A 16591-nucleotide genomic window follows, 5' to 3' on the forward strand; every position below is an offset into this window, starting at 1 on the left:
TTCGCCCCATAATAACATTAAACTATTCAATTGAGAATTTGCACTTTCGCCCCACAATAAGAGTAAACTATATTCTTTGAAATTAGTGGAAGTCTATTTATTAAAATATAAATAACACTTAATCTAAGATTGGGAACTAAACATGCAAATAAAATGCAATTAGAAGAAAACATATAAACTGGAACGCAGACTGGGCAAGTTGGTAAACTGGGCAACTTAGCAGTGGCGAAAATAAGAACATTTCGGAAATGAAAAGAGAGCAGCAACTTGCATGAGCATCCTAAGTTCAGAAAGCAAAAGGAACTAAGTTAAAAGACTAAGGAAAATAAACTAAGTGTTGGCTCCTAAAAGAAAGCTAGAAAACTAGGATTGTGACACTTAAAAGTGGCTAGATTAATTAACACCTAAAAGGTAAACTAAATCACATGTAAATGAAGGTTGAGTGCAGAAATTAACTAAGCTAAATGGCTGCCACAAGTGAAAAGAAAGCATGTACTTGTTGTCTCCTAAACCCTATTATCCAAAGTGTAAAACCAATGGATAAAAGCCTACAACTAATGGTCCCTTCACTTGCTTCTAAAAGCTGATATCTCTCCTAATTCTACATCATAAGGCACGAAAATATGGAGAAGAAAGAGAATAGATGGCTGCTACATAATTAAAGATGCAAGAGAAACACAAAATCATCAAGTAAACTACCTAATTATGCATTGAAAACACCAAATTAAAAGCTGAAACTTAAAGCACTTAAACATGATGAAATAAGCTTCAAGAACACTTAAACATGGTGAAAATAAAATGCTTGAGAAACTGATTTTAAAAGCTTGAAAGAAATTTTAACTAAACAAGAGCATAACCAACACTAGAACTAAACAACAAGTTAAAATCGGAAATCAAACAAGAACTAAACTTTAAAGCACATTAAATACACAAACACTTAGAGCAATTACTACTTGAAATAAGATTTTAAAACAAGAACAACAACAACAACTAAGATTTAGAAAGGAGCAAAAGTACTACAAAGTTAAGAACAAGCTAACTAGAGAAAGCAAACACTACTACTAAATTACTACTACTTCAACCCATAGTGAACAATGATCTTGGCAGCCTTGAAGTGAAAATCTCTCTTCTTAAGGAAGAGAGAAAAGTTTCCTAGAGAGAGAATAAACTAAAACTAAACTAAAGAGTGATAGATGATTAGTGGTTTGGGGAAAAGCATAGTTAAATATTTTGTTACATTTTTCAAATAAAAGTTATTTCCCCTTTCTCATGCCCTAGGGACGGATGTGGACACGTGTAGCAACAAGGAAGCAGTCTTGTAATTGTGCTCAAGTGGCTCCATGCAGTTTTCCCGTCGGGTCCAGCTTGGCCAAGCTGACAGCTTGGGCAGTTTGCCATTTCTCTGATTTTCTTCAAATTCTTGCACTTTTGCCTCCTTTTTGCATCACTCCACTACAAATGCCTTTCTACAATTCCTCCGAACCATATGCTCAATTCCCTGCCAAAATAGCATCTTCTCATGCAAATATTCAACTTATAAGTGCTAAAAGTGATCAAATCCGATTGACGAAAACTAGCCTATCAGATGTCAACAACAACTTTATTTATGTCAACTATTATGTCAACAACAAATATTTTCATGTCAACGACGTATATTATTTATGTCAACAACAATGTTTTACTTATAATTCATGTCAACAATAATGTTTTACATATAATTTATGTCAACAACATTTTTCATAAAATTTATACCAACGATCTATATAATTCATGACAACAACAAACGTTATTATGTCAACGAGCTATATAATTCATGTAAAAAATAAACATTTTCATGTCAACAACTTATATAATTTATGTCAACAATACTATTTTAGGCAATATCACAAACACCTTATCTACACAACTCAAAAATTCCAGCAACATAATCGAATTAAAAACTGCATCCATATATTTCACAAATTTCATCGTACAATTAAACACACGCAAATTTAAATCTACAAATATTGACAAACACCAAACCCAGCATGGCTCCGAACAAATACACAAAAAATACAACCTAAACTCAACCCTTCTCACCATCACCCACAACTCCATCTCATCCACAACTCCCACACCTTCCACAACATGACTCTCCACATCTTTCTCCACCACCAATCACACTATTTCTATTCAATTTTTACAGTGAACAAACACTTCATTTATTGCTCAACATATGAACACAACAATCACTTATTATCTCTTTGCATCATCAACAATCATATACACAATAATTAATGTCAACCACAAATATTTTCATGTCAACAACCTATATTATTTATGTCAACAACAATGTTTTACGCATATCAACAACAATGTTTTACATATAACTCATGTCAACAACATTTTTCATAAAATTTGTGTCAACGACTTATATAATTCATGTCAACAACAAACGTTATTATGTCAACGAGCAAATGCAAGTGATTTACGAAGCAGATTTGAGAGGCATAAATCGAATTAAATAAAAAATTGCAAGATCTGTGCTGAAGTCGCGAGATAAAAGCGAAATTCAGCATTGAAATGAGCAGAAATCAGTATTTTCAGATTTTTTCCCAAATGTTCAAGCATTTTGATAAAAACAACGAAAATCGTGAAGATGAACCTCAAAATAGTCGACTTTTACACAGAGCTCCGGCGAAAAAACAGAGGTAGCAATTTCTCTCACTAAAAATCAGTTCACATCCAACACAATTGATAATGCAAAGCTTAATACCTCCAAATCCATACTCGAATCAACAATTAAGCTTCCGGCGAAGCGACGGCGTGAGAAGCGAAGCTGTTCGGAGCTTCGTACAGCAGGAGCGGCGAAGCGCGGTGAACAGCGGCGGCGTTAAACCGCGCGTGAGAGAGAGAGGGGGCTTGTCTGGAGGCGTCGAGGATTTTCCTTTGATTGTATTTCGAGGATTTCCTTCGGATTGGATCCGGCGGAGCTGGATTTGTCGCCAGAATTCGGCCACCTCGCCTCCTCCTCTTCCCGCCACCGTCCACATCATGATCCTCCGCCTTCGCCGCGCCGATCTCTATCTCCAGTTTCGCCTTCTCCGCATCGTCTTCTCCGAGCTTCGATTTCAGCTCGCAGATATGCTCAATTCAACACAAATTCAAAAATTGAAGCTCAGTTTTCCCTGCCGCCTATATATATATATAGGGTCCTGTTAGGTTGAGATTTTTGGGCCTAATTGAGAATTGAGATGCAATCTCAGCCACCCATTCACAATCTTAGCGCGATGTCAACAACCTCTGGTTTATGTCAACAGGGGGGTATTTTTGTCATTTCAGCTCTAAAATGTTTCAGCTGTATTCAAAACACGCCGGCAAAACTCTCGAACATTTCTCTGAGTTCTCTCCCAAATTTCTTCTACAATTCTGCATCTTCTCTTCCCTTCGTCGCAATTCATCTCCTAATCTTAGACTTCGTTCAGTTTTCTACATCAATTAATTTCCAAAAATGAGGATCGAAGAAGTAGTTGAAGTTGAAGCACCGATTGTAGCCAGAAAAAGGCATTCCAAATCGGCGGTCGTTGAAGTGAATTCTTCAGGTTAAGAAATTGATTCAAATTTTAAGTATATTGCTTCGATTTTAGTGTATTAAAACAGATCTGGATTTGTTTTCTTCTGAATTCGATTTCTGCTGATTTTTTATTGTTGATTAGCGATGGTAGAATCGAAAGAGAGGAAAATCAACAAGGCTGCTGGAAAAAACGAAAGAGAACATGCATCTGCTTCCAGTTAAGGATTTGTTTAAATTTTTAAGATTATTGACATTTCATACAATAGCTATTGACATAGTTATGATAATAGACTTGTGTTTTCTATAAACAACATATACTTGTCATTGAGATGATATTGTATACTGTTGACATAGTGTATGCTTGTTTGGATTGCTGTTGACATTATAAACTTTAACAATTAATATAAAAGTAATAAGATAATTATGTTTGCTTTAAACATGATATACTTGTTATTGACATAGTGTATACTTATTAGAATCGCTGTTGACATAGTCAAATTGACATAATAGTAACCAGATAATTATGTTTGCTATATATGAGATATACTTGTTATTGACATTGATTTATTATGTACTTTATCTATTGACATAATTTTAAGAATATACATGCACTTGCTGTCGATAGGGTATACTTGTTATTGACATAGATTTATTATGTACTTTATCTATTGACATAATCGTAAAAACATGCATGCACTTGTTGTCAACATGGTATACTTCTTATTGACATGATATCGTGTATAATTGATATTGATTTATTCTGCTTGATTTTAAAAATTTTAAGATTATTGACATTTTATATACTAGCTATTGACATAGCTATAATAATATATTGTTGACAGTAGTAGTGTATGTTTGTTTGAATATGTGTTGACATAATTATATTGACATAGTGTATGCTTGTTTGAATGGCTGTAGAAAACATACAAATGTTTCTAGGTCATGTTGTTGCTCATGGACCTTTTAGGGAGGAACGGCTCCCCTGTTTTGGTGTTGGTCTTGGATGGCTCTTGTAAGTTTATCTAGCAGTCATTGTCTACTTAATTATTTCAAAATTGCTTTTCTTAAGAGATAATGTATGCGGTGCAGCTGATAGTTTCATGATAGTTGAATGATTTACCATCTTGTTCAGTGAAATAGGAACTTCTCTGATTTTGCTGCTTTTTTGCTAGGTTTATTACCAGTTTCTTTCTGGGTGCAATCCCTTGGTATATAGGAGCTTTTCTACTGCTATGTGTCTGTATGGATGACAGGGAGAAGCCTGGACTCATTGCATGTGGCATAGCTGTAAGTCTTTTCAATCTCTACTAGAATCTCAAGTGTCAATTCATGGATGTTCCCAACAATTAGGGTCTTAGGGATGATGTGTAATCATATTTTGGTGTTTTATGCCTGTTTTTATCCAGTGGATTTTGTAATTTTATTGTCCCTGAATAAATATCTGAGGTTTCTCTTGTCAATCAATACCCCCTCCCACCAGTCATCATATGTGTTTTGCTTCTTGATGCAACTGCTTGAGTTGATCTGCACTTGAAAGCCAAACGACTTCACTTGAATCTATGGCCGACAAGTTTCTTCATTTGTCCAAGACGTTCCTTCAAGACAAGTCTGATACTTTTGATCACTGGAAAACAATATCTGAATCAATAGTTATTGCTGAAAAAGAAAAGGAAGTTCTTGAAGATTTGACTGAATTTCCAACTTTTAAATTTGGACATTTCTTTGATGAAGTAAGTACATCATTTTGTTTACATATGTTTCTCTGAGTTGACATTAGATTACTCCTACAGTTTATATACTAACATTGTAGAACTAATTTACAAGCAGTATGCAGAAGAAAGAAACAGAGAAAATATCCCTACATCGCCAGGTTATGATCCTAAAGGGGTGAGCCCAATGGATGACGCACAAGTTGAAGCGAACAAAGAAATGCAACAGGAGAAAAGAAAATAGAAAGTAGAGAATATTGTTAAAATAAAATAACTAAAACTAAGATTAAATAGTATATTGTTTTTATAAAATGACTGAATTGTTGTTGACATGGCTTGAAAGTGTAGTTGACATTTGGTTATAATTGTTGTTGACATGATTTGTACGTGTTGTTGACATGACTTATAATTGTTGTTGACATGGTTTCTATGTGTAGTTGACATGGCTTATAATTGTTGTTGACATGGTTCTATGTGTAGTTGACATGACTTATAATTGTTGTTAACATGACTTATAATTGTTGTTAACATGGTTCTATGTGTAGTTGACATAGTATGTAACATAGTTGACGTGGCTTGTACGTGTAGTTGACACGATATGTTCCGTAGTTGACATGACTTGAAACGTGAAATCGTGTGGAGAGTATATATATATATATATATAAAACGGATTGCTATTGTTGGGGGAAAGATATATCAAAAAGATCCGATTTTTCTCAAAAGGATTGGGCTCGGATGTATTACTAAAATAAACAAAGATAGGCCCTAAATTTTATTCTTTGACCACTCATTTATATTTGAGAAAAAAATATAATTTCTAATTTCTCCTCAAGAATCGTGTATCATTCCTCGATAAAAGAAAACAAAGGTGCAAAAATTTCCCGGTGCTCAAACGACATCCCTTTAAGAACAAAAAGAAAGGTGGAAAAAGTCGGGGTGTTACAATCTACCCATCTTAACAAAAATTTCATCCTGAAATTTGGTTACGTCCTTCGAATAACATTATTCTCCATCATCTTGTCTTTCCATTTCCAAGCAGCTTCCTCGTATTGATAAAACTAATAACTATAGTTAAAGGTTGTATCTTCATAATATTTTTGTAATGTCACAAATGTCATTCTCGTAGAATATTTTAATCATCCCCGTGCTTCTCTGCATGCTCTAAAGGTTCTCTCTGTCGTGTCGCCACTTTTAGCAAATTATACAAATTTAAATCGCGAGTACGATCTCTCGTCGTTGCATGGTTACATCACTTGGCATCTCCTCTTGTCTCACACTCTTTCTCGTCTGAAAATTCTTTTCATTTTGAACTTCTTTTCTTCTTGAACTCCTTATCACACGCAACATCGTTTTGTATTCTCCTTGTTTTTAAGGTTCAGGGAAAATGATAGGAAATTGTAACTACCCATCTTAACTCGAGCTCAACTACAGATTTTAGTTAATCTTATCACTCAGGAAAGTGGGGTTGCAGCTGAAACTTCTTAACTAAATTCGAGCATGTTCATCCTAGCCTATCTAAACATAGCAAATACTCTTCTCAGTTTGAAATCAGTCCCTCACGGAAAGATTTTACTTCCTCATTCTTACAAAAATTTTCTCTTCTTTCTTTCTCAAAAATTTTCTTCTTCCTTTTCTCATAAAAATAAATTACCTCTTTCTCGGTTGAGCGTGGTGAGTCGGGATGTTGAGCCTTCAATACTAAAACTGTTTAGTCTAGTGAAACGAAACTAGACTAACGCTGAAAAAGACTCTCGGGTCCAGAGCGGAAAGAAAAATTGCTCTGATACCAATTTGTCACGACCGCATTTTCTAAGGATAGAAAACACGGTTGAATCGCGACTAGGGGAGGATTAAAGAAGAGGGGAAGAAAGGGGAAAACAACGAAACTCGACCATAGCTCGAAATAAATGGGAATAGCTCGAATAAAATCAGAGTGTCTCAACAATCAACAACTTGAAAAGAATATTATCTCAACAATACAAGAACTCAAAAGAAAGATAACTACTCAGCGGAAGCATTCGAGAGAAGGAATATGCCACGTGTGAAGACATGACATGTAACGACCCGCCCATTTAGGGTATAATAAATGCGGCGTTCGCTAACTAGGTAGACTTAAAAGCATTAAAGATCATAAACTAGGGTTTCAATAGAAAGGGATTTGACCAAAACATTAAATGAACAATTAAGTAGAGGAAGAATAATGCCTTAGCAAAGGAATTCATCAAAAGATTTATTGAAATAAAAGCTCAACCAAGTTCCTCAAAAAGAATATTTCTAACTGTTCATATTCCAAAACATACCCACGAAAATAAAAGAATAGAAGTATTTATCCCAACAAAAGATCACAGTTTTCATAATCAATAGCGGAAGCGACCAAGAAAGAAGTGAGGCTATGTATGAGGACACAACGACACCTTAAGTACCAACAGATCATTTTATTATTCTCTACTCAACACCGCCGCCCGCTCGTCACCACTCAACCTGCACATAAGGAAAACACATGCAGGGCTGAGTACGATAAACATACTCAATGGGCTCATTGCCGAAAACAGTTTTATCACAAATATAGTTATTATCATCATGCCATTTTCAAGTGTCCATCGGGGTTTTAACTTTAGAAAGACCCGAGGCACCAAAATATCTTCTTTCTCAAATATCACGGTCGCGCAACCATTTTTCTCATAGACGTTTACCATATCCTCATTCTACATGACAAGGAATGCGGCCGCAATCCAGGTCACTAGACCGGCCAACCCGTACGCTGACTCTCGGTCTAACATTGGTGTACACTAACCCAAGTAGAGTTTGCGGCTCTACAAGGATCCGAATTCGATTATAACAATAGTGGCATAGCCACGAGGGATAGGCACGACAAAACAAATCAAGGCATGATAACACATCTTTCATTCTCATCAATATCAGTTTAGGACAATGTCCTTATTTTAAAAGAAAGCCCACCTCTTCGGCTTATCTCGAGAGTATTCTCTTCTCCTCGTTTATCACGCTGAGAGCGCGAAGTATCACCTTTAAATTAGGCGTATCACAAATCAGTTTCAATCATTGATTTCAAAATATGCATGTTTCCTATATTTCCCTTTTTCCCATCGATTACTTTCAAAATCATCAATCAAAATCAAAGTATGATTAGCATATCATTTTTATTCAAATATCAACTCCAAATTCACCATTAAATCGTGTCACGCATGAGTGTTCCACACACACAACACACGCACACGAACACAACACATGTGCACGCCGACCGAGGCGTGCACACACACACACACACGGTCTCGCACACACACACTTGCACACATATATCCCGAAATTCACCGATTAATTTCCCCTTCACTCAAACTATATGCATGTGGAAACAAGAACACCGATTGATCGGTAGAAGAAGAGGAGATCAATAATTAAAGTACCTTTTCCAAAAGAACGAACGGTAGAAACAAGGAATTAGTCTTGATTCTTCAATAATCTCTTGAATTTCACTTGAATTCTTCTCAATTGATGAAGAAATCTTGAAGAAAACTTGAAGAAAATATGGAGAAAGTGGGAGAGAGATTTTCGAAACTTATGGGGAGAGTGGGCGCCGGTTTTGATCTCTAGGGTTTAGAATCTCTCATGTATTTATAGAGTGCCAAAAATAATATCCCAATAATTAAATAAATAGAGATTTGGGGAAGATTTGTTGGTTATAGGGGCCGAAAATTTGGAGGTGGTTAGGAGAGAATTTTCGAAATCTAGGCTATTAATTTAGCCTATGATTTAAATTCAAATATTTCACGGAGTAGAATAATATATCACGGAGCAAGAATAAATAATTAAATCTCCCCAATTATAGCCAAAAGTGGCGTGACTTTTTTTCCTCTTCCAATAAGGAATAAATTCAAATCCTAATTTAATTAGGATATGGCAAGATATGGTAGATATTTTGGTTTATTTATATTTATTCATGGAATAGAATAAATAAGGGATCAATAAAATAATAAATAATTCCCTCTTCTCCAAAATATGAGATTTTCGAAAATCTCATGGGAATAAATCATAGTGGTGGTTCGAAAATTCCATGTAGGAATTATAGAGTATTTGGACTTTGGATTTAATTTGGATAATTATCCCAAACAAATAATTAAATCCAAGAATAATATTATTTCTTCTCCAATAATCATGATGGCCGAAAATTCCACATAACAAATATGTTCCTATTTAATTCTCACTCATCCCTTAGGAAAATAATTCCCCACAATTATATTACTCCGCATCAAATATTCACATATTCAGATCAATCATCTCTTCATTTCCACTCCATTTTCTCATCGTATTGACCTTTCAACGGTCACATCATTTTTCCACATCTTTGACTATTCAATAGCCACGTCAACATTTCAACAAGTTGACTATTCAACTCAATCAAAAATCCCATACGCAATTAGGTCACATAGACACTATGCAATTAATCACTCATCAATTAATTCACATATCATAGCATTACGCAATTAGGTCACATAGACACTATGCAATTAATCACTCATCAATTAATTCACATATCATAGCATTTAAGGCATTTAATGCAAAAATTTTATAACCCGAAAATTAGGGTTTGAAAAAGTGGGGCGTTACATTCCACCACCCTTAAAAGAAATTTCGTCCCGAAATTTTGGTACCTCATGGAAAAAGTTCCGGGTATAGTTCCTTCATCTTGTCCTCAAGCTCCCATGTGGCTTCTTCATAATCGTGGTTCCTCCATAGCACTTTCACGCTAGCAATGGATTTATTTCTCAAATTCTGGACCTTCCGGTCCAAGATCATTTGGGGTCTCTCTTCATAGCTCAAGTCGGAATTCAACGCGACTTCTTCGTAGTGAATCACATGCTTTGGATCAAACACATACTTTCGCAACTGCGATACGTGAAAGACGTTGTGCACGTTTCCAAGACTTGGCGGTAAAGCCAATCGATAGGCTACGGGTCCTATTCCTTCTAGAATCTCGTAAGGCCCGATAAAACGTGGTTTCAATTTTCCTTTCACACCAAAACGTGTTATCCCTTTCGACGGGGACACTTTGAGAAAGACTTTATCACCGGCTTGGAATTGTAGGTCGATTCGTCGGACGTCAGCGTATGACTTTTGTCTGTCCTGAGCTTCCTTTATTCTAGCACGAATTTGTCGAACGACTTCTATCATTTCCTCGACTGCATCGGGTCCTAGCACCCGTCGCTCGCCAACTTCATCCCAGTAGAGCGGCGATCTACATTTTCTTCCATATAAGGCTTCATAAGGCGCCATGTTGATTGTTGCTTGGAAGCTGTTATTGTATGCAAATTCAATCAACGGTAGTACGGTCTCCCAACTTCCACCGCGGTCGAGTATCACGGCTCTCAACATATCCTCGAGAGTTTGGATCGTCCTCTCGGATTGCCCATCAGATTGCGGGTGAAATGCCGTGCTGAAATTCAGTTGCGTTCCCAACTCGCGCTGTAGACTAATCCAAAATTTCGATGTGAACTTTGGGTCACGATCGGACGTAATTGTCACCGGAACTCCGTGCAGTCGCACAATCTCCTTTATGTAGATACGAGCCAGCTTGCTCGATCCATGAGTTACCGGAATCGGTATGAAATGCGCACTCTTCGTAAGTCGATCTATAATCACCCATATTGCGGTGTTCCCACTTAGGGTCTTCGGCAAGGCCGTCACAAAATCCATGGCGATGTGCTCCCATTTCCACTCGGGTATCTCCAATGGTTGTAATTTTCCATGCGGTCGTTGATGTAATGCCTTCACCTGTTGGCAGGCTAAGCAACGTTCTACAAATGCCGCGATATCTCTCTTCATGCCATTCCACCAAAAGGACTTTTTCAAGTCTTGGTACATCTTCGTACTTCCAGGGTGAGCAGTGTATGGAGTTTCATGAGCTTCGCTCATGATCTCGTTCTTGAGTTCTTCGTTGTTTGGCACGCACAACCTTCCTTCAAAGGTGAGGGCGTTGTCGGACTCCTCACAAAATTTTCCGGATTCACCGGTTCTCACTTCAATTCGGATTTCCTCTAGTTCCTTATCCATTCGTTGCGCTGCAACGATTCTCGTTTTCAGATCTGGTTTAACCACCAAAGTGGCAATTCTCCCTTCCACTGTCTCGGGTGCTCTTATCACTTCTAATCGCATTTTGCTAAACTCTCGTATCAAGCTCTCCTCTTCCGTTAGGAAAGTAGCTATTTGCGAATGATCTCTGCGGCTCAAAGCATCTGCCACTACATTTGCTTTGCCGGGGTGGTAGTTGATACCACAATCATAATCTTTCACTAGTTCGAGCCATCTTCGCTGTCGCATATTCAAGTCTCTCTGCTCGAAGAAATACTTTAAGCTCTTGTGGTCCGTAAAGATTTCACATCTCACTCCGTAGAGATGATGCCTCCAAATCTTTAGGGCATGTACCACTGCTGCTAACTCCAAATCGTGTGTTGGGTAGTTCAACTCGTGTGGTCTTAATTGTCGTGACGCGTAGGCGATCACCTTGTTGTTTTGCATCAACACGCATCCTAGTCCAACCTTCGAAGCATCGGTGTAGACTACGTAGTTCACTCCAGATTCGGGCACAGCTAACACTGGCGCGGTTGTCAACTTTTCCTTCAAGAGATGAAAGCTTGCTTCACACTCTGGGGTCCAATTCACTTTGACTCCTTTCTTGAGTTGTTGCGTCATTGGTCTCGCTATCTTGGAGAATCCTTCAATGAATCTTCGGTAGTATCCTGCCAATCCTAGGAAACTCCGAATTTCGTTTGGTGTTGAAGGCGACTTCCATCGCTGTACCGCCTCAACCTTGGCGGGATCCACTCGGATTCCTTCTGCCGACACAATGTGTCCTAGAAAATTCACTTCCTTTAGCCAAAATTCACACTTGCTGAATTTGGCGTACAACTTCTCGGTCCTCAACGTCTCCAACGTGATTCGTAGGTGCTCTTCATGCTCCTTCTCGTTCTTTGAGTAGACTAGAACGTCATCGATGAAGACTAACACGAAGTTATCCAAATACGGATGGAACACTCGATTCATCAAGTCCATGAATACTGCTGGGGCATTCGTTAGTCCAAACGGCATCACCACAAACTCGTAGTGGCCATATCTTGTGCGAAACGCAGTCTTGGGTATATCCTCCCTTCGAACTCGTAATTGGTGATATCCGGACCTCAAGTCCATCTTTGAAAAGACTCCTGCTCCTCGCAGTTGATCAAACAAGTCATCTATCCTCGGCAGTGGATACTTGTTCTTTAGAGTCAACTTGTTTAACTCCCTATAGTCGATGCACATTCTCATCGATCCGTCCTTCTTCTTCACGAATAGCACTGGTGCGCCCCATGGCGAGACACTAGGTCTAATGAAACCTAAGTCCATAAGCTCCTGGAGTTGTATCTTTAACTCCTCCAACTCCTTTGGCGCCATTCTATATGGTGCCTTGGATACGGGTGCAGCTCCCGGTTCAAGGTCAATCGTGAACTCCAATTGCCTATCTGGCGGTGGTCCAGGTAACACTTCGGGAAAAACGTCGGGAAATTCTTTCACAACAGCAACATCTTCCATCCTCTCCTCGTTCTTCTCCTCTCCATGGAGGTAGACAAGATAGGCAGTTCGCCCTTTTTTCATCATTGCAGTCGCCTGAAGCGCGGATATGATGGCGGTTCGCCGGTTCATCGCGATTCCGTGGTATATGGTGGGTTCTCTTCCCGGAGCTTGTAGAGATATCTGCCTCTCCTTACAACGAATCGTCGCAAAGTTCGTTGTCAGCCAGTCCATTCCCAAGATTATATCGATATCCTCCATTTTTATGACTCGTAAGTCATGAGCAACTATCTTAAGTTCTCCCATAACAATTTCTACATTAGAGCACGTTCTAGATATTTCTATCATTCCTCCTACTGGTGAGGACACCATCATTCTACGTTCAGATTCGCTAGTAGGCAAGCTCAAAGTATGCACACATAGTTCAGATATAAACGAGTGCGACGCGCCCGTATCAAACAACACAACAACAGGGGTGTTGAGAATTTCGCCCATACCTGTCAAATTCCCTTTCTCGCGTTCATCTTGCTCTTTCTTCGGCTTCTTCTGCTCCAACGCGAACGCTCTAGCTTGGGGAGGAAGTCTGGGGCGTTGAGATTGTGGTTGTCGCGATGATGAGTCGCGATTTCCTCCAGATTCATTCTGCGGTGCCCTAGCTGGCTGACGGGATCCCTGATCGTTCTGCCTTGATCCCGATCCTCTCTTGTTATTCGGACACTCCCTGGAAAAATGACCGTTTCCTCCACAAGTGTAGCACTTGATCACGTTCTGGTATCGGCATTCTCCGAAATGATACTTAGAGCACACATTGCATTGTGGTGCCCTAGGTCGGTAGTCTCCTCTCTGGCTAGACGTATGCTGCCCTCCTCCGTGCTGGGATCGATGCTGACTCGACTGGTGTCGCTTTCCATCGTGCGAATTTCTCTGCTCATCCCACTTCCGTTTCTCTCTGGAGTAGTGCGGTGGGGGTAACGACGAAGTTGCAATCTCCTTAGCTTTCTCCTTAGGCATTGCTGCCTCAATATCCAACGCGAGTGCCAAAGCTTTAGCGTATGTGAGCCTCCCTCGACTGGCCAACGACATCTTTATCTCGGACCTTAGTCCCTCGCGGAACTTGTCCGACAGCTTCTCGTCTGTGTCGACTTGATCAGGGGCGTATCGGGTCATGCTGTTGAGTGCTCGATCATACTCTGTCACTGTCATGCGTCCTTGCGTCAGATTGTTGAATTCGGATGCCTTCGCCTTCCGGTAGCTTTTCGGCACATACTTGTTGTATAGCTCGGTCTTGAAATCGTCCCACGTCATTGCTTCCACTTGACCTTGTGTCAAGGTCTTTATTCTTGTATCCCACCAAAAGTCGGCTGCCTCGGTTAGCTGATGAGTAACGCAACTCATCCGTTCCCTATCATTGCATCCCAAGATTGCGAAGATACGTTCTATCGCACGGATCCAAGATTCGGCTTTGGCCGGTTCTCCAAGTCCATCGAACACGGGCGGTTTCTGTTCCAAGAACAGCTTCACTACTTCCCTATTAACCGGGGGTGGGGGAGGCGGTGGTGTCGGAATCGACTGCGTCACACTCTCCTCACTTGAAGGTGGAGGTGTCGGTTGACGGTTATGGCGTCTTGGCGGCATTCTGATTTATCAACACAAGAATTATTCCCATAATTCTAACAATAGTCACGTGGTATAGTTGAAATAACAAGGTTCATGGTTCAATTGTTTTGGAATATATGGCCAAGCGCAAGATATCAAAAGTTCGTCACATAGACGGATTGCAAAGAGTAGTGTCAATTATGATTATAAAATTTGGTTGCATCAAGGTCACTCAAAAATCAATGTCTCATATTATCAAGGTAATTGCACTTAAGAAGCAGTTGTACAATTTCAAGTGGCGAGTACAGGGCGCCATAAGGTATTCAAAAATGGTGGTGCGACAAGAGGCATGATGTGATGGCATGATAACATAGTGATAGACCATGTACGAAAAGCAATCCATTGAACCAAAATAAATATCTCCCCATGGCATATTAAAAAAAACGTTGCCTCATAGAGGTCTTAGTATCAAAAGCAGCAGAAAAACGAAAGAGTAGCAAAAATCATAAGGTAGCAAATCAATCCAAAAACATGGGGGAAGCCAAAACAAATTATTCCACGACTATCACTCCTAGTCGATGTCGTTCATATCCTCCTCGGGGTCATCGTCCTCATCCATCTCCAAAGCAGGTCCTTCCTCGTCCGGTCCCTCATTCTCGCCATATTCACCAACGTAGCAAAATTATAAGGTAGAAAATCAACAGATCAATCCAAAAACATGGGGGAAGCAAAACAAATATCCCACGACTATCACTCTTAGTCGATATCGTTCATGTCTTCCTCGGGGTCATCATCCTCATCCATCTCCAAAGCAGGTCCTTCCTCGTCCGGTCCCTCATTCTCGCCATATTCACCAACATCTGGCGGCGGCGGTGTTATCGCACGCATGTCCTCCACATTTCCATGGATAACCAAAGGGTGAGCCACATTAGCCTTAAGCCTTGGCCTATTAGGGACACGATCAACATGCGGCTCCTTATCGCGACGATACCTCCATCGGCGAGCTTGGCCTGGCGGATACTTGTGCGCTGGGGGACTAAGCGGCGGTCCATCCCTCGCAGCTGCCATGGCTGGGAGTAGCACTCCAATCAATCCGATTATATCGCCTCGAGGCTTGTACTCCGGCGGACTGAACCATGTATATGGCAATGCAGCTTGGGCAGTCCATTCGCTCCAAGGACTCGGCAGAGTGTGGATCAATCTCGAGATCCCCGCGTGATGGGTAACTCCTCCATACGCGTATGCATCCATCCAACGATCGTAGAATTCGGTGACGTAGGTTAGGAGAAAGGACTTTCCATCCCACTCAAACTCTTGGTAGGTTTTGACAGGGAAAACCTTGTTCTTTGCGTAACGATCGCGCATCGGTGCGTAATAATGATTAGGCATCTACAAAAGAAATCTCAGCATCAGAACAAGGATCGAACAAAATATCAATAGTGTATAAGATTTCAACTGATGCTGAGAGTACGATGGGTATATATGTGTATATATGTGTATGCGTCGAACGACGAAGGTGTGGAGGTAATATCATATCAAGAAATAACGAAATTTTCTTTCCGTGCCAAAAGGTATGTATATGTATATATGTTTTCGCGTTTCAACGCTTCGCAATCCGTTCTCATAAGCCGCTCGCCTCGTATTCGGCGTTTGGTGCCTCCAAGTTCGATATTATCACAAAATTTTCATTCACGACACGACTTACAACTATGTATAGCAGCGTGCTCAAGTTCATTCTCATAGATGTCGTTCATCACATATCACGCAAATCACAATCACATAAAATTGTCATAGAGTTTTATTGTTCAACTCATAACAGTCCCAACATATAATCACTTGCATAACAACATTTATTTTGCATAATCACATTTTGCAAGTTCACATGCAAGCATAATCATCACAATTTTCCAAATATCACAACAATCTCCCATTCGCTTCAACTTCCAATATTTCATAATTCAAATCAATATTCAAGAGATACTTGTTACCTCATTCATCGTGGTTGAGCGGAGACGAGTGCGGTGTTGAGTCTTCGACAATTATCCATTAATCAATTTATACAACTTTCAAATTTTATTACAACAAGACTCTTGGGTCCAGAGCGAAAAGAACTGAGGCTCTGATACCAACTGTAACGACCCGCCCATTTAGGGTATAGTAAATGCGGCGTTCG

Source organism: Salvia hispanica, chromosome 1 (genome assembly GCF_023119035.1).
Source record: "Salvia hispanica cultivar TCC Black 2014 chromosome 1, UniMelb_Shisp_WGS_1.0, whole genome shotgun sequence".
NCBI lineage: Eukaryota > Viridiplantae > Streptophyta > Magnoliopsida > Lamiales > Lamiaceae > Salvia > Salvia hispanica.